The 24,539-nt window shown below is 44.8% G+C and overlaps 1 long non-coding RNA gene across 2 annotated transcripts; it reads left to right on the top strand.

Annotated features, from left to right (window-relative positions):
- Positions 1-1,176: 1,176 nt before the first annotated feature.
- LOC122544155 lies at positions 1,177-7,223 on the top strand. Of its 2 annotated transcripts, none has more exons than XR_006310281.1 (3): positions 1,177-1,568; positions 4,191-4,284; positions 7,045-7,223. It is a non-coding gene; the product is annotated as an uncharacterized LOC122544155 (long non-coding RNA). The 2 variants fall into 2 exon arrangements; XR_006310280.1 differs by having other exon boundaries at positions 4,188-4,284.
- The last annotated feature ends 17,316 nt before the right edge of the window (positions 7,224-24,539 follow it).

The raw sequence follows: 24,539 nt of genomic DNA, 5'->3' as shown, positions 1-24,539 counted from the left end.
GATGATACAAATATCTCAGCAAGAGGCCCAGCAATCACTTCTCTAGCTTCCCACAGAGTTCTCGGGTATACCTGATCAGGTCCTGGGGATTTATCCAACTTTAACCGTTTCAAGACATCCAGCACTTCCTCCTTTGTAATCTGGACATTTTGCAAGATGTCACCATCTATTTCCCGACAGTCTATATCTTCCATAGCCTTTTTCACAGTAAATACTGATGCAAAATATTCATTTAGTATCTCCCCCATTTTATGTGGCTCCACAGAAAGGCCGCCTTGCTGATCTTTGAGGGGCCCTATTCTCTCCTCCGTTACCCTTTTGTCCTTAATATATTTGTAAAGTCCCTTTGGATTCTCCTTAATTCTATTTGCCAACGCTATCTCATATCCCCTTTTTGCCCTCCTGATTTCCCTCTTAAGTATACTCCTACTTCCTTTATACTCTTCTAAGGATTCACTCGATTTATCTTGTCTATACCTGACACATGCTTCCTTCTTTTCCTAACCAAACCCTCAATTTCTTTAGTCATCCAGTATTCCTGATACCTACCAACCTTCCTTTTCACCCTGACAGGAATATACTTTCTCTGGATTCTTGATTTCTCATTTCTGAAAGCTTCCCATTTTCCAGCCGTCGCTTTACTCGTGAACGTCTGACTCCAATCAGCTTTCAAATGTTCTTGCCTAATACCGTCAAAATTGGCCTTTCTCTAATTTAGAACTTCAACTTTTAGATCTGGTCTATCCTTTTCCAACACGAATTTAAAACGAATAGAATTATGGTCGCTGGCCCCAAAGTGCTCCCCCACTGACACCTCAGTCACCTGCCCTGCCTTATTTCCCAAGAGTAGGTCAAGTTTTGCACCTTCTCTAGTAGGTACATCCACATACTGAATCAGAAAATTGTCTTTTTCACTGTCCACGAAACCACCAAATTTGGTGTGGTCTGCAAACTTACTGTCCATGTCTTCTCATTGAAATAATTTAGATACTTTATATTTGTGGTCGTACAAGTATTGATCATAAGGAAAGGCTTGGGTGTTATGAGCAGATGATGGGGGCAGATAAGCTCTGAAGACAGAGTCATCAAGTCAGAGTCATACAGCACGGAAACAGTCCCTTCAATCCAACGGTTTGCCAAACTAAACTAGTCCAATTTGACTATGTTTGGCCCATATACCTTGAAACCTTTCCTATTCATGTACTGAACCAAAACTTGTTTGAAATGTAACTCTACTGCATCCATCACTTCGTTTGCAGTTCATTCTACAAATGACCCATCTTCTTTGTTTAAAAAAAAATTGCCCCTCAGGCCCCTCTTAAATCTTTCCCCCCTCACCTTAAAAATATGCCCTGTAGTTTTGAATTCTTCGGAAAAGATCTGTCCAGTGGGGAAAAAAGTGCGAGTCCCTCTTGCCTCTCCTTTTCACTCTAACCCTCCAGTCCTTGTAACATCCTTTCAAATCTTTTCTGCACCCTTTTCCAATTTAATAATATCCTTCCTACTGCAGGGCAACCAGAACTGTACACAGTAGTCCCATTGGAATTAGAGGACTCAGCACCATGCAAGTAAGTAAGATGTATTCTGTTTCTCCAGTAAAGACCTGACATGGAGTTTATTTTATACCAATGCTACATGTAACCATTGTGATGCAGATATGTGCATGTACCTTGTTTTGACCTGTAAGTGAGGGCAGAGTGTCTTGGAGTTTGACTCTGAGGCTTCTCCCACAAGTTTGAATAAAGGCTGCCTCGTTATGTTCCACTCTGATTCATCTAATTCCTTCCAACATACTGCTCTGGTCCTTTTAGATGGTAGTGGTCATAGGTTTGGAAGGTGCTATCTGACGAGCCTTGGTGAGTTACTGCAGTGCTGCAACTGAGCATTGGTGCTAGAGAGAGTGAATGTTTGTGGATGTGATACCAATCAAGAAGATGTCAAGCCTCTTGAGCATTGTTAGAGCTGTACCCATCCAGGTAAGTTGGGAGTATTCCATTAAAATCCTGACGTGTGCCTTGCAGATGGTGGACAGCATCTGGGGAGTCAGGCGGTGATTCCCAGCCTCTGATCTGCTCTTGTAGCCACAGCATTTATTTGGCCAGTCCTGTTCAGGTTCTGATTGGTAACCAACAGGATGTTAGTGTCATGGAATGACACAGTCCTACAGCATAGGAATAGGCCCCTCAGCCCACCATGTCTGTGCTAACTAACAAACGCCAAAGTACAGAATTCCCATTTACCTGTGCTTGGTCCATAACCTACAATGCCTTGGCTAGTACTTGTCCAGATGCTTCCAAAATGGTGTGAGAGTACCTGCCTCTACCATTCTTTCAGGCAGCATGTTCCATATTTCTACCATCCTCTGGGCGAACAATCTTGTCTCAGAACTCCTCTAGAACACTTACTCATCACTGTATACCTATGCCCTCTGGTGTCTGACATGTCTGCCATGGGGAAAAGATTCTCACAATCTACTCTGTCTCTGCCTCTCATAATGTTGTATACTTCAATCAGATCCCCCTTCATTCTCCTGTGCTCCACAGAAAACAAACCCACCCTGTCAAGTCTCTCCACATAACTGAGGCTTTTCACCCCCAGGCAACATCCTAGTGAACCTTTTCCACACCCTCTCCAGTACAATCACATCCTCCCAATCGCGTGGTGACCTAAACTGCATGGTATTTTGAAAGTGAAGTCTGATTTTTTTTTCTTTTAGTCAGTGCATTCCTGATCAGTACAACATGCCATGTAAAGTATTTCTCGCTATCCCAACTCTTTCCCCTGCTCACTGCAGATATGAGTCTGGTGAACCTTCTTTGAACTGCCTCCAATGTATTTTCAGCTTTTCTTTAACTGAACTGTCCAATCCTGTACCCAGTTCTCTGGAACCTTTCTGTGAAAGGCCATCTTGCTGGCAATGTCTAGCAAAATTCAACTACATCCTTGCACAGTTCAGAACAGGAAAATAATGTTTTTGCATTTTTCCCTTTAGTTTTTTTACCCCAAACTGATCTCCTACTGAGAGTTCATGTGTTATCTGCATCACCTCCTCTGAGAAAGTGAGGTCTGCAGATGCTGGAGATGAGAGTCAAGAATATGGTGCTGGAAAGCACTATCTGCATCACATCCTTTCTATAATCCACTGGAAATACGACTTGATGAATGTCTGCCCATTACTTATCTGCCTGAATGTGTGATGGTCTCTATTTCTTCAGTAAGATGTGATTTTTAAGATAGGAACACACTGGGATAAGCTCAGATTCATCTACTGTGTATTTTTTTAATACAATTGCTTCAGTTTTTCATCTTTCTGTTGTAACTCAGTTAATTTCTCTGAGCTAAAAAATATCAACGTCGTTCACCTGTTCCTGTTTTGCCTCAACCATTCGATCAATCACTGTTTCTGATAGTTCTGCTTCAACTTTCTTACCAGTAGTCTTTGATTTCTCCTCCTGTTTCAACTGGTGACTTTGTGACCTTGTTACCACACAGTAAGGAAAAATCCCAGGGTATGTTTCCAGTTATCTGACATTCCACTGGCTTTTTGAACACAGTAGACAGCACTCCTACCTGTGACCCGGCTATATCACTAGCAAGGACAAGTTGTATTCCTGGAGTCGAGAGTTTGTCCAGTTCTCCCACTGCTTCTGTACTTTTCACTGGACACTCTTTATTGAGTCCAGGCCAGCTCAAACCTGGGAGATGGATAAGTAGTGGGAATCTGGGTGAATCAGATGCTCTAGTTTTCCGGAATGAGCAGTTTGAGTTTGTTGAAGGATGCATTCCAATTGACAACAGAAGGATGGATGTTCAATCTATGAAGAAAAATAGAATTCCCACAGTTACGCCCTTATCTCTGCCACTCCTCAGAGTGATGAGTCAATCAGAACAAATGCTTATCCATTCTGTTAATAGAACATCTCTTTTATTGTTCCTGATCCTTTATTCACTTGGTAGTCAATAAACTATTAAGTTCAGTGGGTGGAACTGGATCATTATGGAGATGGCCAGGCCATGGAAATGAATGAAGGGTGAATGTACTTTCCCCTGTCGTCCTCCTCTCAAAAATAACTGAATATACGTAGGCATGTTGCATTTGCCTGACAAATGCACACTTTGTCATTTAAACTCCTGGTCCTGCTTTGAAAGCACAGTATTAAGATTAAATTGTCTCTTTTTGTTTAAAGCAGATCTTGATCATTTCATTTTGTTATCACTGGTGATTGACTGAACTGAATTTCTGTGTCTGTATCCCAGATATTAACAGCCAATAGACACTCTCAGGTAAGGAGGTATTACAGGAAATTGATAACCCTGTCCCAAGCTGGCTCAGAAATGGCTCAAATTCCTCTTGGGTACAGAATTAAAAGGTTTGACAAGCTGTTGAAGTGATTAGGAGCGTCCTGACATTGTGAGCATGGACTATATGAATGCATTAAATTCTGTTATATCCAGCTAATGGTGACGTGAGATGATTTATCGAATGTATCCCACCCCCTCACCTTATGATCACGTCCATGCATCTTCTCGCGAAGACTGTACACTTTTCTGGCATGCCCTGCCTTATTCTGGAGGATTTCCATGACCATTCTGAACAGTTCAGCGCTAGATCTAACCTTGCTGGATACTCAGGCATGTCTCTGCATGGTAAGAAGGGTAGCGCCACATTCCTGTTCACATTAAAATACATATGAATATTTCGATATCACACGTTACACCAGCTCTTTTACAATGTGGCATCAATAACGTGACATATTCCCACACAGAGGGTGGGTATAAGTCATTATTAGGGGAAAATATGTAAATTCTACCAGAATGGAAAGAGACAGAAATTTGTGATAGTAGCATACTGCAACATCCAGCTTCATTTTGATCTTCACATGAAAGTGATTAGTTTGTTTCATCACTTTACCTTGAGGTTTTTTTATTATACAGATTTTGTACTTTGAGGTCTGTAATGCTGGACTTAATATTCCTTTAATTTGCAATTTCCCCCTCCCCCATCCCACCCCCCCACCCACCCCAAAGAATTTGTACTGAAGAAGCTGTACCTAGGCTGCTTTGTACCTAAGATGGCGCAGTAAGTGGCAATTTGTAAATTTTTCACTGTACTGCAAGTACATGTGACAATAAAGTGAATCCCATCCAGTTTAATTCTGCATTGCTTGTCTATCCAACTGCCCTCTTTAGTGACAGAATCCCATTCTCTCACACTCCTAGATCTGGGCACGGTCCCTATAACCTCCTGAATTCAGGTGTTTCAGTACTATTAATCCTCTTTTAGATCTGGTCGAGGTTATTCCACCATCCAGATGTATGACGCAGTTGATTTTGTTTAAGTCTTTCAGTATCCTGTTGAAATATGAAGTATTGCATTTTAGTACGATAAACAAGGACAGGGCTTATACAATTGATGGTAGCGTCTTGGGGAGTGTTTTCTAATAAAGGAACCCGGGGTGCAGGTACATAATTCCTCAGAGTTTGCCTCACACGTAGACAGGGTGATTGATTAAAAAGGCAAAAGTGAGGACTGCAGGTGCTGGAAATCAGAGTCTCTATTAGAGTGGTAGCTGGAAAAGTGCAGCAGGTCAGGCAGCATCCTAGGAGCAGGAAAATTGATGTTTTGGGCAAAAGCCCTGAAGACATTCAGCATGCTTGCCTTCATTGCTCAGTCCTTTGAGTATAGGAGTTGGGATGTCATGTTGAGGTTGTACAGGACATTGGTGAGGCCTCTTTTGGAATACTGTGTCCAGTTCAGGTCACCCAGTTTTAAGGAACGCTATTTAAGACTGAGAAAGATACGTTTTTGAGTACCAAGGGTTATGGGGAGAAAGTGGGACAACGGGGTTGAGAAAGTTGTTAGCCATGATTGAATGGTGGAGCAGACTCAATAGGGCTGAATGGCCGAATTTCTGCTTCTATGTCTTATGGTCTTATCAAGCTGGAAAGGGTTTAGAAGAGATTTACCAGAACGTTGCTGGGTATGTTTGAGTTAGAAAGAAAGACTAGTTGGCTGGGACTTAATCCACTGGAGCGTAGGAGGTTGAGAGGCAATCTCACAGAAGTCTATAAAATAATGAGAGTTACAGATAGAGTTAATTGTCTTTTCCCAAGGATTGTGAGTTTCAAGACTGGGGGGGGGGGGGCACATTTTTAAGGTGAGAGGAGAGAGATTTTAAAAAGATGTAGCAATTTTGTTTTACACAGAGTTCGCATGTGGAATGAACTTCCTGAGGAGGTGGTGGATGTGGTTACAACGTTTGAAAGACATTTGGATAGATCCGTGATTAGGAAAGGTTTGGAGGGACATGGGCCATGAGCAGGCAAGTGGGGCCAGTTTAGTTTACGATTATGTTTAGCATGGACTGGTTGCACCGAAGGGTCTGTTTCTGTGCTATGACTTTGTGCGAATTAGCTGGTTGTTTGGTCTATCTTCTTGATGCCAGTTTTTCAGCTCCTTAAAATCCTTCTCCCTCTTTGATCTTCATCTCTCTCCAACAATACAGGTACAGCCGTGTAGTAGAAAAGGAAACCGTTCTTTGTAGTCACCCACATAACAAAGAGAAGAGCAATCTACATTCCCTGTTCTAATCTGAGAGCTGGTCTCTTTTAAAGGGAAGTTGAGGTTTGAAAACTGAGGAACTAGATGTTTCTGTTTCTGAGAAAGACCACAGAGTCATCATCATGTAATTGGCACAAAGACATTCTTTGGAAATACAGAAGGCAGTTTACTATGCAGTAAGATTGGCTGTAAGGCCTCTTCCGGCCTGGAATACTTGAATGTGGAAGGTGCTCCCACTCAGAGGCTGAGATGGAGTGTCACCACTGGGAGGCTGGATTCTGCTGAACTCAACAAATACCATCAGTGAACAGCCTCAGATTCTCTCAGGTTGTTCAATGGAGGGAGAAGAGTTTGAATGAGGGATGTGTGGGGTCATCCACCATGCTGTTGGCCTTACAGATGCAGCGTGTGGTATAAATGTCTATAAAGGAGGAAAGAGAGACCCTGATGATCTTCTCAGCTGTCCTCACTATCCATTGCAGGGTGTTTATAATCTGAGACGATGGAATTCCCAAACCAGGCATTGATGTAGCAGCTCAAGGTACTCTCAATAACCCCTCAAAAAATGGTGAGCCTGGAGGTACATCAAGTCATAATGATGTACGCATGAGTTTATTTATCTGAAAAATACTGCCCCACACTCCACTAATCACAATTTTATTTCATTGTACCTAGGTACATGTGACAGTAATAAATCAAGTCACATAATCCCTGATGTACCAGTTATCAGATTCTAACTGAACACTGAACATTGTGAGAATTAAATGAATTCAGCAGCTGAGAGCATACAAAAATACAACTCGGTGAAAGGCATTCTTTGGTATGCCTGACATTTGTTGATCTTCCAGAACAAGGAGTTGATGCTGACTGAGTGTTGAAATCTGGCACATTCCAAGGTCCAGGACTCGTGCTGGGGGATGCACTAAAGAGTGGGGCAGCTCCTACCAAGGGGCAGTGGGGAAAGATCACTGTCTGAGGTCTTCCTGTTGAAGGTAATTGGGGGCCCATTCAGTTATTGAGCCTCCTATTACCTGAAATGCATGTAAGTGCAGTCTTGCATGTGTAAGAGATGCCGATGACTTTGGTTTGTTTCCTTGATATGCTACTGTACAAAATTGAACTGCATTTGTGACAATGTATAAACGCAAAGAGACTTTTACAAATAAAGTACATTTTTGAAATAAAAAAAGTCAGCTGAATCTGACCAATAGATCTCATAGGAGAAAGTGAGGACTGCAGATGCTGGAGACCAGAGTTGAAAAATGTGGTGCTGGAAAAACACAGCAGGCCAGGCAGCATCCGAGGAGCAGGAGAATCGACCTTTCAGGCATAAGCCCTTCTTCAGGAATCTCATGCTTTGCTGAGCAATGGCAGGGTGTCAGCATCAGCAAATACCAGTTCAGTCCAACAACTCCCTGCTTTAACCTTCCCTACTCACCAACAAGGACTTTCCTCACCCTCTCCCTGTGGCTGGGCAAGGTGACCCTCAGGTTAAACCACCACCAGTTGCCTCTGTTTACTGAGGACTTTGGGGACTTTACCTTCTTCAATGCCCTGAATTACAATTACATCAAAGAGTTTGCTCCATCAGTAAAACTCCATCTTTGCGGTTAAACAGCTGTTGTAGTGAGTGCTTTTTCACAGTTTTACTTGATTCAGAATATCTGTAAAAGTACACCGCAATGTATTTGGACTGGAAACTGCAGCTACTGTAATGAAATTGCACCTTTTTCCCTAAAATATGTTCACCTATTTGTTGCATCATTGGAACTGAATTCTCCACGTCCTGGGGGTTAGTATTGACGATAAACCTGACTGGATTCAACATATAAATACAATGGCTAAAAGAGCAGTCAAAAGGCTGAGAATACCACAGTGAGTAATTCACTTCCTGACTCCCCTAAGCCTGTCCATCCTTCCTTTATCGGTACAACCTGCACCAGCTCAGCTGTGGATAGTATTAACATGTCTCCTTCCATTCCTCAGCCAGCCCATGCAAGACTCCAGACCTTCTCCAATCTTACAACACATTTCTGTAACCACTGCCTGCCCAGTTTCTGCTAGGTGCCCATGAGACAGCTTCCACAATCAACCTGCTCAGCGATGTTAGAACACATGCCTGGAGGAGATGATTTGAACCCTGTTCTCCTGGTCTGAGGGTAACAACCCAGCCGGGACACTAGTCTGCAGAGGTGCATGGATGTGTTCACAAGACAGAGAGAGAAAGCTCAGTAATAAAACCACAGAAACACAAGTTTATTTCTCAAATAGACACAAGCGTTTTGTATAAATGAACACAAATCAGGACAGAGGCAGCAGATCAAGGTCAGTCTCGGAGGCAAGTCTAAGGCCAGGCCCGCATAGAGGGCGAGATGTCCAGGTGAATCCCAGAGGTGAGTGGGGTGGAGTGGAGTCTAGCACGGAGGTGAACTGCAAGTGAGGCCTCCAGGATTGATGCCCAGCATCTCCTGTACACAAAGCCTGGTAGTCTGAAAACTGGCATGGACTTGGTTAAAAGACTAAAGTGTGAGTACTTCTTAAAGACAGCTTCTTTATCCTTTATTCTCACATTGAACTTTGTTTATGATTTGCTCAATTCTGTAACACATACGTAAGTATTCTGTACCTCAGTACCCTGTTCCTAAGATGGTGCCAAGAGGCAATATTATAAACATTTCACTGCAATCATTTGAGTGCACGTGACAATGAAGGCTAAGTCATTCAATGAACAAACTGCATAAATGAACACAAGAATTTTGCACGAATGAACACAGGTTTATTACACAAATGAGCACAAAGTTCTTTTACAACTGTGCACAACATTTTTTGCACAAATTTAATGAAACTAAAACTGACAACTCTTAATGAGTTTGAGATTTAAACAAATGAACACACCATATTTATAATTTATCACGACTATTGTACAAATGGACATGAGTTTGTTTCTACAAAATTGAACAGATGTGTATGAAGAAATCAAACATTAGATCATTAAACAAAGACTTGATTCCTAGGAATATGTCAGGAGACGTGACAAGGCTGTTTCACTTCCTCATCGACAATTCATCTGTCAATCCTTCCAAGTAGCAACAGAAAAGGCCTGCGGGGTCAGTGGTATGGGGAGTAGGTTTTGGGTGATCATGGTATCGATGCTGCTGCTGTTAGCTGCTTCAAGGATGCTCGTATTAATATACCTATTCATCTCAAGCAACGTTGATGGTATTTCTCAAGGGTCTTAAAGTGGTGTCTATACACAGTGCAAGTTTTGGACCATATCGGAAAGTCGGGTGGATGACTGCCTTATACCTAAGGAACAAGCAAGCTTCTCCACAGCAGCAAGATGGCCTTTCGCATAAAGGATTTGGAGCACTGGTTACAGGATTGGACACTTCAGTTAAAGGAAAGCAGAAAATGCATTGGAGCCAGTTTAGAGAAGGTTTACCAGACTCCCATCTGGAGTGGGCAGGGGAAAGAGTCAGGATAAAGAAAGAATAAAGAAAATTTACAGCCCAGGAACAGGCCCTTCGGCCCTCCAGGCCCATGCCGATCCAAATCTACTGTCTAAACCTGTCGCCCAATTCCTCAGCATCTGTATCCCTCTGTTCCCCACCTACTCATGTATCTGTCCAGACACATCTTAAATGAATCTACCGTGCCTGCCTCTACGACCTCTGCTGGCAACGGGTTCCAGACGCCTACCACCCTCTGTGCATCCCCCTTAAACTTTTCACCACTCGCGTTTAAAGTGTGACCTCTTGTTATTGAACCCTTCACCCTGGGGAAAAAGCTTGTCTCTATCCATCCTGTCTATATCCTTCATGATTTTGTAAACCTCAATCAGGTCCCCCGTCAATCTCCTTTTTTCTAATGAAAACAAACCTAACCTACTCAACCTCTCTTCATAGCTCGCACCTTCCATACCAGGCAACATCCTCGTAAATCTTCTCTGCACACTCTCCAAAGCGTCCACATCCTTTTGGTAATGTAGTGACCAGAGTTGTACACAGTATTCTAAATGCAGCCGAACCAATGTCTTGTACAATTTTAATATGACTTGCCATCTCTTATACTCAATACACCGGCCAATAAAGGCAAGCATACTATATCCCTTCTTGACAACTCAACCAACCTGTGCAGCAACCTTCAGGGTACAATGGACCTGCACTCCCAGATCTCTCTGCCCATCATCTTTTCCCAAGGCTCTTCCGTTCATTGAATGTTTCGCTCTCGAATTAGTCTTGCCTAAATGCACCACCTCACATTTGTCTGGATTAAAATCCATCTGCCACTTTTCTGTCCAACTCTCCAATCTATCTATATCCTCCTGTATTCTTTGACAGTCCCTTTTGCTTTCTGCTACTCCACAAATCTTCGTGTCACCTGCAGACTTGCTGATCATGTCAATAGTGCCCTCTTCCAGATCATTTATGTATATCACAAACAACAGCAGCCCCAGCACTGATCCCTGTGGAGCACCACTGGTCACCTTTCTCCATTTTGAGAAACTCCCTTCAGCTACTACTCTTTGTCTCCTGTTGCTCAACCAGTTCTTTATCCACCTAGCTAGAACACCCTGCACACCATGTGATTTCACTTTCTTCATTAGTCTACAATGGGGAACCTTATCAAACGCCTTACTGAAGTCCATGTATATGACATCAACAGCCCTTCCTTCATCTATCAACTTGGTCACTTCCTCGAAGAACTTTATTAAGTTGGTAAGGCACGATCTATCCCACACAAAACCATGTTGCCTATCACTGCTAAACCCATTCTTTTCTCAATTTAAATAGATCCTATCCCTCAGTACGCTCTCCAGCAACTTCCTCACCACTGACGTCAGGTTCACTGGTCTGTAGTTACCTAAAATATCCCTACTACCCTTCTTGTGCAGGGGGACAACATGAGCAAGATTTCAGTCCTCTGGTACCTCACCTGTGTTTAAGGAGGCCACAAAGATATCTGTCAAGGCCTCAGCTATTTCCTCTCTCGCCTCCCTCAGCAACCTGGGATAGATCCCATCCGGTCCTGGGGATTTGTTCACCTTAATAACCTCCAGCCTACCCAACACATCTTCCCTACTTATGTCAACGTGATCCAACTTCAAACTTCTATCTCTAATCTCAAGATTCATCATGTTCTTCTCTTCAGTGAACACTGCTGCAAAGTAATCATTCAGAATCTCACCCATTCTCTCAGGTTCATTATTCTTTAGTGAACCAATCCTTTCTCTAGTTACCTGCTTGCTTCTTATATAAGAATAAAATGCTTTGGGATTCTCCTTAATTCTGCTCGCTAAAGCCATTTCATGAACCCTTTTAGCCCGCTTGATTCCTCGCTTAAGACTGGTCCTTCTCTGCTGATATTCCTCCAGGGCCCATTCTGTTCTTAGCTGCCTGGACCTATGTACACTTCCCTTTTCCCCTTGGCTAGTCCTACGATTTCTCCTGTCATCCATGGTTCACAAATCTTGCCCTTCCTATCCTTTGCCTTCAACGGGACATGCCTATCCTGCACTATCTTTGAAAGCCTCCCAAATACCAAATGTGGACTTTCCTTCAAATAGTTGTGACCAATCCACATTTCTGAGCTCCTGCCTAATTTTGATATAATTGGCCTTGGCCCAGTTTAGAACTCTTCCCTTCGGACCAGTGTCATCTTTATCTACAAATATTCTGAAACTTACAGAATTGTGGTCACTGTTCCCAAAGAAATCCCCTACCACAACTTCTACCACCTGTCCTGGCTCGTTCCCCAGTACCAGTTCCAATATGGCCCCTTCCCTCGTCGGACTATTGACATATTGCTCGAGAAAACTCTCCTGGACGCTTCTTACAAATTCCACCCCACCCAGACCTCTGACGCGAAGTGTATCCCAGTCAATGTTGGGAAAATTAAAATCTCCTATCACTACTACCCTATTGCCTCTACATCTTTCCATAATCTGTTTACCTTTTGTTCTTCTACCTCACACTCACTGTTGGGAGGCCTGTAATACAGCCCCAACAATGTAACTGCACCCTTCTTATTTGTCAGCTACACCCATAATGCCTTCACTACCCAAGACCTCCATAGTGTCCCCCTTTAGCACAGCCGTGATATCATCCCTGACTAGCAATGCAACTCCACCCCCCCCTTTTACTTCCCTCCCTGTCCTGCCTAAAGCGTAAATATCTTGGAATATTTAGTTGCCAATCATCATGCCCGTCCTTCAACCAAGTCTCTGTGATCGCAACATTGTCATACTCCCAGGCACCAATCCAAGCACTAAGTTCATCTGCCTTACACACTATCTTCCTTTCATTAAAAGTAGATGCATTTCAGGCCACCAGTTGTTTTGCACTCATCTGCTATCTGCCTACTCTTCCCTTTATTAATGCTATCTTCATAATTCTTACAGTCTCCAGTCTCCACCTTGCTGCCTATTTGTTTTCTCTTCTGGTTCCCAGTCCCCTGCCATATTAGTTTAAAATTTCCCCAGCAGCAGTAGCAAAATCTTCCCCAAGGATATTGGTTCCGGTCTGGTTTGGATGTAGACCGTCCAGTTTGTAATAGACCCACCTTCCCCAGAACCGGTCCCAATGTCCAACAAATCTGAACCCCTTCCTCCTACACTATCCCTCAAGACATTCATGAATCAAAAGGAACCAGTGAAGTGGGAGGTGGCATGGGCCAGGGTGACTCTTGGCACACAGACACACAAGATGGCTGCTGAGCCATAAGATTAGATTAGATTACTTACAGTGTGTAAACAGGCCCTTCGGCCCAACAAGTCCACACCGACCCACCACCCACCCATTCCCCTACATTTACCCCTTTACCTAACACTACAGGCAATTTAGCATGGCCAATTCACCTGACCTGCACATCTTTGGATTATGGGAGGAAACCAGAGCACCCGGAGAAAACCCACGCAGACACGGGGAGAATGTGCAAACTCCACATAGTCAGTCACCTGAGTCAGGAATTGAACCAGGGTCTCTGGCGCTGTGAGGCAGCAGTGCTAACCACTGTGCCACCATGCCACCCACTGTCACATCTAAGCCAGACCCTAAGGGACTTTAGTGATCTAGAATGTATTTTTTTTGGCCAAAGTTGGCCACTTGGCACACAAGTTGGCTGCCGGACCACAATATGGAGAGAAACAGCAGAGCAAATACAGGCACTGCCTGGGGCCACCAGAGTGCCAACACAATGCACCCACAGCCCCGTTGATAAGTTTAAGGTGGGTGGGGGAGTGAATACACATGAGTAACGTACACTGCCGGCCGAAGTGGATCCAGCCAACACCTTTGATAGAAATGCTAACAGTTTGATATAGACTCAATAGAAAGTGCTAATAGCCAGGGCTGCAGTAATCGTCTTTCTCAGGAAGAGCAATTAGCGCCCATTACTACAGCAATGGACTTCCATGCAGGCATTGAAACTGACAATGTGTACACTGAAACTAACAATGACCATGTGGAAATTAACAAAGTATGTGCTAGAACTGACAATGACTGCACCGAAACTATCAACGATTCTGCAATGTTTACAATAAACAAACTATGTTACAGACAGAATAACCTCATCACTGAGCTATTATATTAGAAAATGTATAAAAGTATCTTGACATGTGCTCTGGGTCGAGAGAAGAATCGCAGTTGACCCCTGTGCTGTTGGTGTCTTTCTCTCCCTAGAGTCCGGTATTTCCTTGTACAATAAACTGTTGTTGAACCCCGACTCTGACTCCGAGGCTGGTGATTCTCCCTGCAACAATTGGTGCTGTTCTTATTAGGCCACGATTGGGGAGCCGGTGTAAGAACCAATTTGTACCTGCAAACGGGAAGAGTCAGACCAGGCCAAAGACACAGTTTAAAAGGTATACCAATTGTAATATCTAATTTGCTGCAGTACTGAGATAAAAAACAAAATATGTGCATGTCTGTGGAGAATAAGTGTTAACCGTATTAACTGCTGTGAGAACCTACTGCTTGTGCTGAAACAACCAATGGACAAGTACGTGCATGTCTCAAAGACCCTGCCCTAAACCAGTTGTTCAGAGGGGTAGCCCCCCTCACACGAAGGTCAGGATTTGAAGTGGGAATTGAGGCACCGAGGGCTGTGAAGCACAAGTGGCAAAGTCAAGTAAAATTGGACTCTGTAGGGGCGAACAAAGCAGAGTCCAGTTAGAGTTTAATTTAAAAGTTGGGTGCTGATTGTATTTATAATTTCCAATGTGGTGAGGAAGAGGAGCTGATCATTCCGACCAAGAGCGAAACCTCAGTGGGGCGCACGTTACCAAAGCAGGGAGCATGGACACTGAGAAACTGTGACACTCTGTCAGTCCATAGTAGAAAGACAGAATAATGGCATCCGGAAGGGTAAAGAGTCCCACCGGTAGAGAACACACCAGGCTAGAGGTAGGTTTCTGGGCCTATCGGGAGGCATCAGGTCAGTAGAGGTGGCTGGGAGGGCAGAGGAGGCCCCGGTAGAGAGCACACCCTATTGAACCAGCATTCCCAACTGACCGGTAAGTACCAACTGGTAGTGGTGGCCAGGTGGGTAGAGAGGTCCCACCGGTAGAGAGTACAACATGCTTGGAGGCTGCTACAGCCGTACAGACGGTACTGGGACAGTATTATTGGTCAGGGGGTAGAGAAGTTCCCATCCACTCGGCAACTTAAAGAGGAAGGAGCCTCTGAGTATGGAGAACAATTATTTAGGATCTATCAGGAATGCTCAGTGCAAGCGAATCTAGATCGGGGGAACATCCAAGCTTTTAAAGACGGGCTTTCTACTGCACACCAAGCCCTCCTGAAAATGGGAGGAATAATGTCCCCGGATTACGATGATCTAGTTGAGTGGGCTAGCAGGGTGCAGGAGGCAGAAGCTCCTGTGATAAGGGCAAGACCTGACAAAGCAGCCTACCAGAATGGAGGAGAGAGCAGAATAAAACTATCCTGCTGCAACTGTGGCCAACAGGGACACTTTGCTAGAGAATGTAGGGCTCCATGAGCGGGGAATAGAGCAGGGAACAATGTAAAATACTGCAGCCACTGCAACAAAATAGGACACATAGATTCAGTGTGCTGGGAAAAGCATAGGGCACCCCCAAATACCACCAGGAAGACCGTGGAACTGCAGGAGTTAAGAGGTCAGCAGAGCTGTCAACTGGCTCCTCCCATTCGTGAGGGGAAGGGAGATGGGAGAATTTACACGCCTGCAATAATAGGACGGAGGGAATGTGAAATGCTAATGGACACAGGAGTGGCCATATCTATCACAAACTTACCCTTACCCCACACAAATGAAATGATTCACTTAATGGAGGTAGGAGGGGATAAAACACCAGCTTACCTAAGCAAAACTACCCTCGTAGAAATAAACAATATATATATATCCCCATTAAATTCTATGTATGCCAAAATAATGAGGGCACCATAATGAGCAATGATCTCATGAAAGAATATAATGTTCTAATGACTTGTGCAAAAGGGAAATTGATGGTCGAGAGACCGAAATTGGGAAACTTGCAAGTCACCTTGAAAGTATTAAAGTGGTTACAGTAGGGACTGGAACCTCAAAGGGGGGGATTCAGATTCATCTGCCCCTCAATCCCTGCAGCCTGGATGGAAACAAAGTTTCTGACCTGCTGCGCTTTTCCAGCAACACATTTTCACCCCCAAATGTTAAAAGGTATAGTTAACATAGACCCTATAAGGGTTCCCGGAGTGAAGCATAAGCCCCACCGGCAAAACTCAATAAAACCCAAAGCAGAACACGCAGTTGTGGAGATAGTGAAAGGACTAATGAAACCGGGAAACCTGAAAGAAACTACAAGTACAATTAATTCCCCGATGTGGCCAGTACTAAAGCCTGATGGGAGCTACAAGCTCACCATTGATTATACAGGACGAAATAAGGTCACACCCAAATTGCAGAGGAGAAAGTGAGGACTGCAGATGCTGGAGATCAGAGCTGAAAATGTGTTGCTGGAAAAGTGCAGCATGTCAGGCAGCATCCAAGGAGCAGGAGAATTGACGTTTCGGGCATAAGCCCTTCTTCAGGAATCATTCCTGAAGAAGGGCTTATGCCCGAAATGTTAATGACGAGAACGAGGGTAGGTCCAAATGTGTTGGACATTTTGAACAACTTGAGGATAGACAAGTCCCCCGGGCCTGATGGGATATATCCTAGGATTATGTGGGAAACAAGAGAGGAAATTGCAGTACCGTTGGCAATGATCTTTTCATCTTCACTGTCAACGGGGGTGGTACCAGGGGACTGGAGAGTGGCGAATGTTGTGCCCCTGTTCAAAAAAGGGAATAGGGATAACCCCGGGAATTACAGGCCAGTAAGTCTTACTTCGGTGGTAGGTAAAGTAATGGAAAGGGTACTGAGGAATAGGATTTATGAGTATCTGGAAAGACACTGCTTGATTAGGGACAGCCAGCACTTGGTTACATGGAATAGGTTCAAGCGCCTGATTGGGCTCTGCCTGCTCCTATTTAACAGCTCGATGTGCTGACCAGACCCAACCTCTTCCTTGGAACAGGCAGGAGAATTGAATGTGTTGTCCCTCTTCTTGATCAGTAATTTCGATGGGCTGAATAGCTTCCAAATATCAGTGCGTAACAAGCTTGAGATGCTGAATGAGCTTCTCTTTTAACTGTGGAAATGTACAGTATCTGTCCGTGCTGTTGTATGAATGTCACAGGCACTTTAACAGCACATGACTGAATTTTGTCCAGGTTTTGCTGCACATGGACACAGATTGGTTCAGGAGCTGAGGGGGTGAGGGGCACATTGTTCTGAACATTGTGTGATCTTCAGTAACCCTCCCAACTTCTGATCTTGTGATGGCGAAAGACATTGATGAAACAGCTGAAGGTGTTTGTGCTAAGGAACTAACCTAAGGATCTCCTGAAGAAATGTCCGGGGACTGAGAAGACTGTCGACCATTGATCTCAAGCATCTTTCTTTGTACTCTGAAAGACCCCAACGAGTCGGGAGGTTACACCTAATTCCCATTCAGCTCAAATATATAGGTTGTCCCGATGACACCCTCAGTCAAATATTGCCTTTATATCGTGGCCATTCACTCTTCCCTGAGCCCCTATGTTCAACTCTTGTTCATATCAATAGGTGACGGTGCATTTCTTCTCACAGAGGATAATAGCTTTAAATTAAGGTTGTGTAGGTATAGGACAGATGTTAGGGGTAGGTTCTTTACTCAGCGAGTGGTGGGGGCATGGAATGCGCTGCCTGTGGGAGTGGTAAAGTCAGAATCTTTGGTGACCTTTAAGCGGCAATTGGATAGGTACATGGATGGGTGCTTAAGCTAGGACAAATGTTCGGCACAACATCGTGGGCCGAAGGGCCTGTTCTGTGCTGTATTGTTCTATGTTCTATGTTCTATTTTCACCCCCAAATTGCACCCCATTGTAGCAGATCCCTCCACCATTTTAAATGATTTGGCTGCCGAGCACAAGATTTTTACTGTTTTAGACATAGCCAACTGGCTCTGGTCTATCCCCTTACACCCAGAGTCCCAGAATAAATTTGCTTTACAGTAAGGGACAGGCAGTATATGTGGACTCGCCTGCCACAAGGGTTCCACAACAGCCCCACTATTTTTCATAGGGTGATGAGTGACATTCTGAACAGACTAGATTTACCAGAGGGTAGCACTGCCCTCCAATATGTAGATGATATGCTAATTGCCTCAGAGTCCAAGTCAGGACAGCAGGAAGTTTTATGTCTAGTGTTATAGGAATTGACAACTGCAGGGTTAAAAGATGGCCCCACAAGGGCACAAATTGGCAGAAGACAAAGTCTTATACCTGGGACACCTCATATCCTAGGAACCCAAAGAAATGCCCAATGACTGTTAGAAAGCACTCCAGCAGATGCCACGACCTGCGACAGTCAGTGGAGTCAGAACGGTCTTGGGGCTATTTAATTACAGAAGGAGCATTATACCAGAATTCGCAAAATTGGCTGAACCGATCCAGAGACTAATTAAAGGAGGCAAACCCGCCTTGGAACCTGTGACCTGGGGGCCGGAACAGGAAGAGGCATACAGTCAGCTGAAGTCTCGACTCATATCGGCCCCTGGGATAGGGCTGCCAGATCCCAGCAAGGATTTTCACATCCACTGTAGTAATGAGAGAAGATTTTACTCCACAGTGGTCACCCAAAACCACGGTAGCAGGGGAAGGCCATAGGGTACTACTCAACTACAGGAGGGCCAGTAGTGACCGGGTTGCGCAGGTGCAAAGCAGCCTTAGACTGTGCTGCTTGGGCAGTTAGGATTAGCAAGCCCATATTAATGACAGAGAATGTCACCCTCCACACTAAACACATCCGAGTAGAGATGCTAAACACAGGGAAACTGAGTGCCATTTCCAATATGAGAAGGGCAAAGTGGGAAGCAGTTCTTTTACCTTCAAGTTGGTCCGTGGTAATAGTCAGGGATATGGGAGAAAACCCAGCTGAGGGAATTCTAGACACGGGGAACCGCACAGCTGTGGCGATATAGATGGGGATGATGATTGGTGGGAGAGTAAAAGATACCCTCCTAGACACAGCTGAGGAAACCCTCTTCATGGACGGTCACAAAAATACGTAGCTGGGTCTCCCCAAACAGGATGGGCTGTGGTAAATGATAAGTTAGAAACAGTTATGTTTGGGAGGATTGACGGAAGTCAGTCTGCACAGGTAGTAGATCTGGTGGCACTCACCAAAGCACTGAAACTAGCAAATGGAAAAATGGTGAATATATATATATACGGACAGTCAATATGTCTTCAGTGTAGTCCATGACTAGGTGGTGGCATGGGGGTGGAAGAGGGTTCATGACTGCAGGAGGAACCACTATCAGACACCAATTAAGAATTCAGGCACTATTGCATACCAGTGAACAGCCAAAACAGGCTGCAGTAATTAAAATAATGGCCCATTGAAAAGAGCCAGCAAAGGAGAGTCCAGGTTGGCTAAAATTCAAAGGAAACCAGGCAGCAGACTGAGCAGCTGAGAATGCCCTAGAACAACAAGCCATTGACGAGGCTGCAATAGCCACCATTGAATGAGCAAAAGACACGATCCAAATTCAGCATCTACAGGAGGACACCCCACAGGAAGAGAGAGAGAAATGGGAAGTGCAGGGGGCATTCAAAGGGGAGGATGGTGTCTGGAGGTGAGCAGACACGGTGGTAGCGCCAATGTGAATACAGAACATATTGCTTGAACTACACCACAGGCTCTCCCATACAAGTAGAGAGGCCATGATAGCAAGCCTAGGGAGAGAGTGGTGGTGGAAGTGAATGGGAAGAGATGTGGCCAAATACTGCCACAGATGCATGGTTTGTGCACAACATAACCCAGGGAGACCCATAAAAGTTAGGATGGGACACCAGCCCAGACCAAGGGGACCCTGGAAACACCTTCAGGTAGATTTTACAGGGTCACTACCATGTCTTGTGGGAAAACATACTGCCTGGTCATCATAGACTAATTCACCCGGCGGGTAGAGGCATTCCCGACCAAAAGCTGCACTGCGATCAATGTGGCCCGAATATTAGCAGAGGAGGTAATCCTGAGGTGGGGGGATGCCTCTCCAGATCAACTCTGACCAAGGGACGCATTTTACAGGAAAAGTCATGAAGACTCTGCCAAATACTCGGCATTAGACAAAAATTTCACATTCCCTATCTCCCCTAGAGCATGGGAGAGAGAATGGATAGAATGCACAAAAATACTTTAGCTAAGGCTATGCAGAACTTCAGGCAGAACATGGCTGAAGTGCTGCTTGCCATACTAATGACATTAAGAGCTACCACGAATCAGGCAACCGGGTTAACACCATATGAGTTAATGACCGGGCGAGCAATGCAATTGTCAGAGACAATAATCACAGGTGGCACCGATGTGGTCCACTAAAAGACAGAATTCGGCAGTATGTGATAGAATTAAGGACCCAATTGAAAGGGATGTGGAAATCTGTAATCGACAGACAGGGCAAAAAGGACAAGGCAGGGGAACTCAAAATCTTCCTTGAGGTCCCAGCAGCAGGAACCGCATCCTGGTGAGCACTGCCTGACAAACCAGGCTTTGTCCCAAAATGGAAGGGGCCATATGACGTGGTGATAAGTGGGGACACCTGTGCCTGTATAGATATTAAAGGAAAAGGTACATGGAAGCATTGGACCCATCTAAAACCGTTTAAAGACTCCCCAGGTTCAAACGGGAACGGCAGACAAGACGGTCATCCCGGGGGGAGTACTGAAAACACAACAGAACAAACCACACAGAAGCATGACTACACCTCCTGACGAAAACAAAGACCTTGACTGATAACTTTATTTAACTGCAATACGTATGTACTTGTCTGTACTTTACTGTGTTTAACTGTTGTGACTGTCGGGAGCATGTCAGGATTTGAAGATAACCTCTTCTATAAAACCCACCTAAGTTTATATGCAACCGCAATGTCTGCTACCCACTGGTGTGATCAGTAGGATCCCTATTTGTGGCCACCCTAGTGAGGTCCTCTTGCGAGCTATATACAGTAGACACCTTGGGAGCACTATGTAAGGGGCAGATAGGGAAATTCAAATAGGTACTCCAGGGTAGATGTGTGCATGTGGGCAGGACTACCGGTCCATGGGGCCGGGTCCCCCAGCTGAGGGAAGGGAAGACTAATTTAAAACCCAGTAATTACCCACTCTGCTTCACAGGACAGGGATGGGGATGCATTTATGCCTTGGTTCCCAAAACCGACTCATGCATCCAGACACAGTGCACTGTACAGTCACTAGGGGACAGTTTACCTGCACCTGCAGCAAGCAGGCATGCTTAAATGTGACCGCGGGCAGACAATTCATATGTGGTCAGTGTAATGGCACCAATGTCAGCTCTGCCACATGGACATACCCGTTCAATATTTCCCAGCTGGGGCTGGAGGGGGAGCACTCGGGATCAGGGGGCGACACGGGTGGGCAGACAATTGGAAGGACAGGACAATGTCTGTTACCCAGCGACGAAGGGATTTGTTTTGCTATTTAAGGGGACAAATGTGACAGGCGCCCCAGCCCTCCCAAATCTGTTTGCAGTAGGGATGATTGCACCCTTTACTGTCCCATGCCCCAGTGGGGGATATGTTCGGAGAAGGATAGTGACCTACTCCATCAGTCAGGGGTTCTGTGCTGACTGGCAGGTTCTCACCACTTTGGGGTCATCATTGGGATACAGATTCTTGGGATCTCTATCTTTGGAGGCGCAGCAGGGGTCGTCAGTGCTAAAAACTGAAATTACCTTGTACAGAGGAACCTCATTTATCTGAATGTCAATTATCCGAATTTCGGATTATCCAAAGAAGATCTCAAGGTCCCAATACAAACGATACATCAAAGAGGTGTTTCTAAAACTGAGCATGTCTCTTGTTTGCAATGATTAAAATGAATTCAGCTTCCTGAAATGCTGCTGAGAACAGTCCTGGACATTGATGGGAGCCCAGGCACTGTCTCCAAATGATTGACCAACCGCCCTCTCTTTCTCCTCACGTGTACCCTAAATCCCTCTTTTCCAGATAATCTCTCCAACATTTTCCTGTACAGGGCAAAAGGTGAAACTTGTCACAAAGTTGCAGTAAAAAGGTGTGTGTGTGTTTGAGAATCACCCTCCCAAAGATAGCAGCAGTCTTACTGTTGGTGTCCAGTCCAGCAGCCCTGGAGGGGGACGCAGATGGGAGGGGAGGGTGTGGGGGTTTGCATGCAATGTGCTGCTGCCCAGTCTCCAAAATGGGGAGCAGATTTACCAAGCGTTCATTGTGTTAATCCCATTGAGCTGATTAGGGAAGTGGGGGGGGGGAGGCTTCAGCAATGCTGCAGGTCATGTGTCTGCTCAGATACAAACCCTGAGACAAAGAGGGAGAAAGGCAGGCAGAGCAAGGAAAAAGGAAACTTCAGAAAATTCCAACCCCAGAGGAGAGCCATTGAATCAATTAGCTGAATAATCAACTATCCAAACGATACAATGCCCACCCATCTCGTTTGGATAATTGAGGTTCCTCCATATGTGCTCTGACTATCTTAGGCAATAATACCTCAAAAGCTCTGGAAGCAATTAATAGAGAGTTGGCTGAATTCAGACTCTACACACAGCAGACAAAGTTACATGGTGGATTATCAATTAGCACAGCAAGGGGGAGTTTGTACAATTATTGCTGACAATTGTATTACCCATGTTGTTGATGACTCTTATAATATTACAGAAGCCATCAAGAATATCAAGACCAGCTAGATAATTTTTGACAGGGAGCTACAATTACAGACAGCTGATTAAATTGGTTGATAGCCAAATGTTGGGGACCCTATTTGGCACATGGGATAGTTCTCCTCATTGCACTCATGCTGGTATTCTGTGTGGGCCTCGGGTGTTTAAAGTCTGCTGTAAGGAGCTACTGTAGGGCTCTGCTGTAATTGTGTTGTGTGCATCCATTTGGCCCTCCCCTTCACCTTGACTACTGAATGGGTGCCCTGCAGGACAAGGAACGGGCCTTTCCATCTCGGCTCCAATTTGCCCCAGTCCTAATTCTTAGGCTTGGCGTACCTGTGAATGTCAGCTTTGAAGAGTTTTGGTTAACTGATGCAGATATTTCCCACTTGTCCAACGCTATAATGGCAGCTGTATCAGTCTTTGGGATGGTTTTGATTCATCTACTAAATACATCTATTATTGTTAGACAATATTCATAACAATGTGCGTGAGGTGATTGTATAAAAGCAAATTGTAGACAAGTAAAAGGTCCACCAGGCAAGGAAGTGGTGAACAACCTCAAGGTAGCCCTTTTACAGCATGTGTCTTGCTTATTTACAAGTTAAACATGCTTCAGCTCTTTTCTTTGCTGCTTTCTGAAAATCTGGGTGCCACCAAGTTTGTAATAGAGTATTAACTACTCCCTCCTTGCCCAACGGTGTACAATAATGCACATAATCAACTAAAATAGGCAGCAGCAAAGGAGGAATATAAACCTGTCCAGCAGGGGTCACCCACGTTTTAGTTTGAGTATCGAGGGAGCACCCCATTTGATTCCATAGTTTGTGCTCTTCAGCAGGGGCTTCCCCTGTGAGTTCTGTACCTTACTCAGGTCTGGCATACCCGTTCCTATATTGTCTGTAACCAGGTTTTGCTGCGGACCCAATGGGACCAGAAGTTTGGGGTGTAAAGCTGCCTGCCTGGCAGCAGCATCTACTCACTCATTTTCTTTGGAGACTGTATCATTTACCTAGTGTGAGCTGAACATTTTAATTACTGCCAGACTAGTGGTTTGCACTGCTGCCTCACAGCGCCAGAGACCCGGGTTCAATTCCTGCCTCAGGCAACTGTCTGTGTGGACTTTGTACATTCTCCCTGTTTTTGCTGTGCTGTGGTTTCCATCCAAAAATGTGCAGGTCAGGTGAATTGGCCATGCTAAATTGCCTGTAGTGTTAGGTGAAGGGGAATGGGTCTGGGTGGGTTGCTCTTCGGAGTGTCAGTCTGTACTTGTTGGGCCGAAGAGCCTGTTTCCACACTGTGGGTAATCTAATCTGATCAAAGCAACATTACTAATAGATTGTCCTGTGTAGGTTAAGTTCTCTATGTTCTCATAAGGCTCTGTAATCGTATGTCACACCAAAAGCACAACAAAGGTCAATGTATATATTTACAGATTATCCTTCTGCTAGGATGCAAGCAAGTCGATCCCCACATTAGCTCCAATGTAATGATAAGGACACGCCGCTGCCCAGTGGCCACATTTCCACAGTTAATGCAAGGGCCCGCCATTTGTCCCTCGGGATTTTGCAGTTCTGTTCCCAGTCTCAAAGGTGTTGTTCTGGGGATCCACCTGTCCCCACTTCCATGGTCCCCTCAGGAAAGGGTTGCTCATCAGTCATTGCTGAGCGGGCATCTGAGGTAGGTTCTGCCCCCAGTGTGTATCCTGGTCCCAATCAAC

This window comes from Chiloscyllium plagiosum, chromosome 47 (genome assembly GCF_004010195.1).
Source record: "Chiloscyllium plagiosum isolate BGI_BamShark_2017 chromosome 47, ASM401019v2, whole genome shotgun sequence".
NCBI lineage: Eukaryota > Metazoa > Chordata > Chondrichthyes > Orectolobiformes > Hemiscylliidae > Chiloscyllium > Chiloscyllium plagiosum.
Note: the sequence above shows the minus strand (reverse complement) of the source record. Positions and strands in the feature narration are given on the sequence as shown.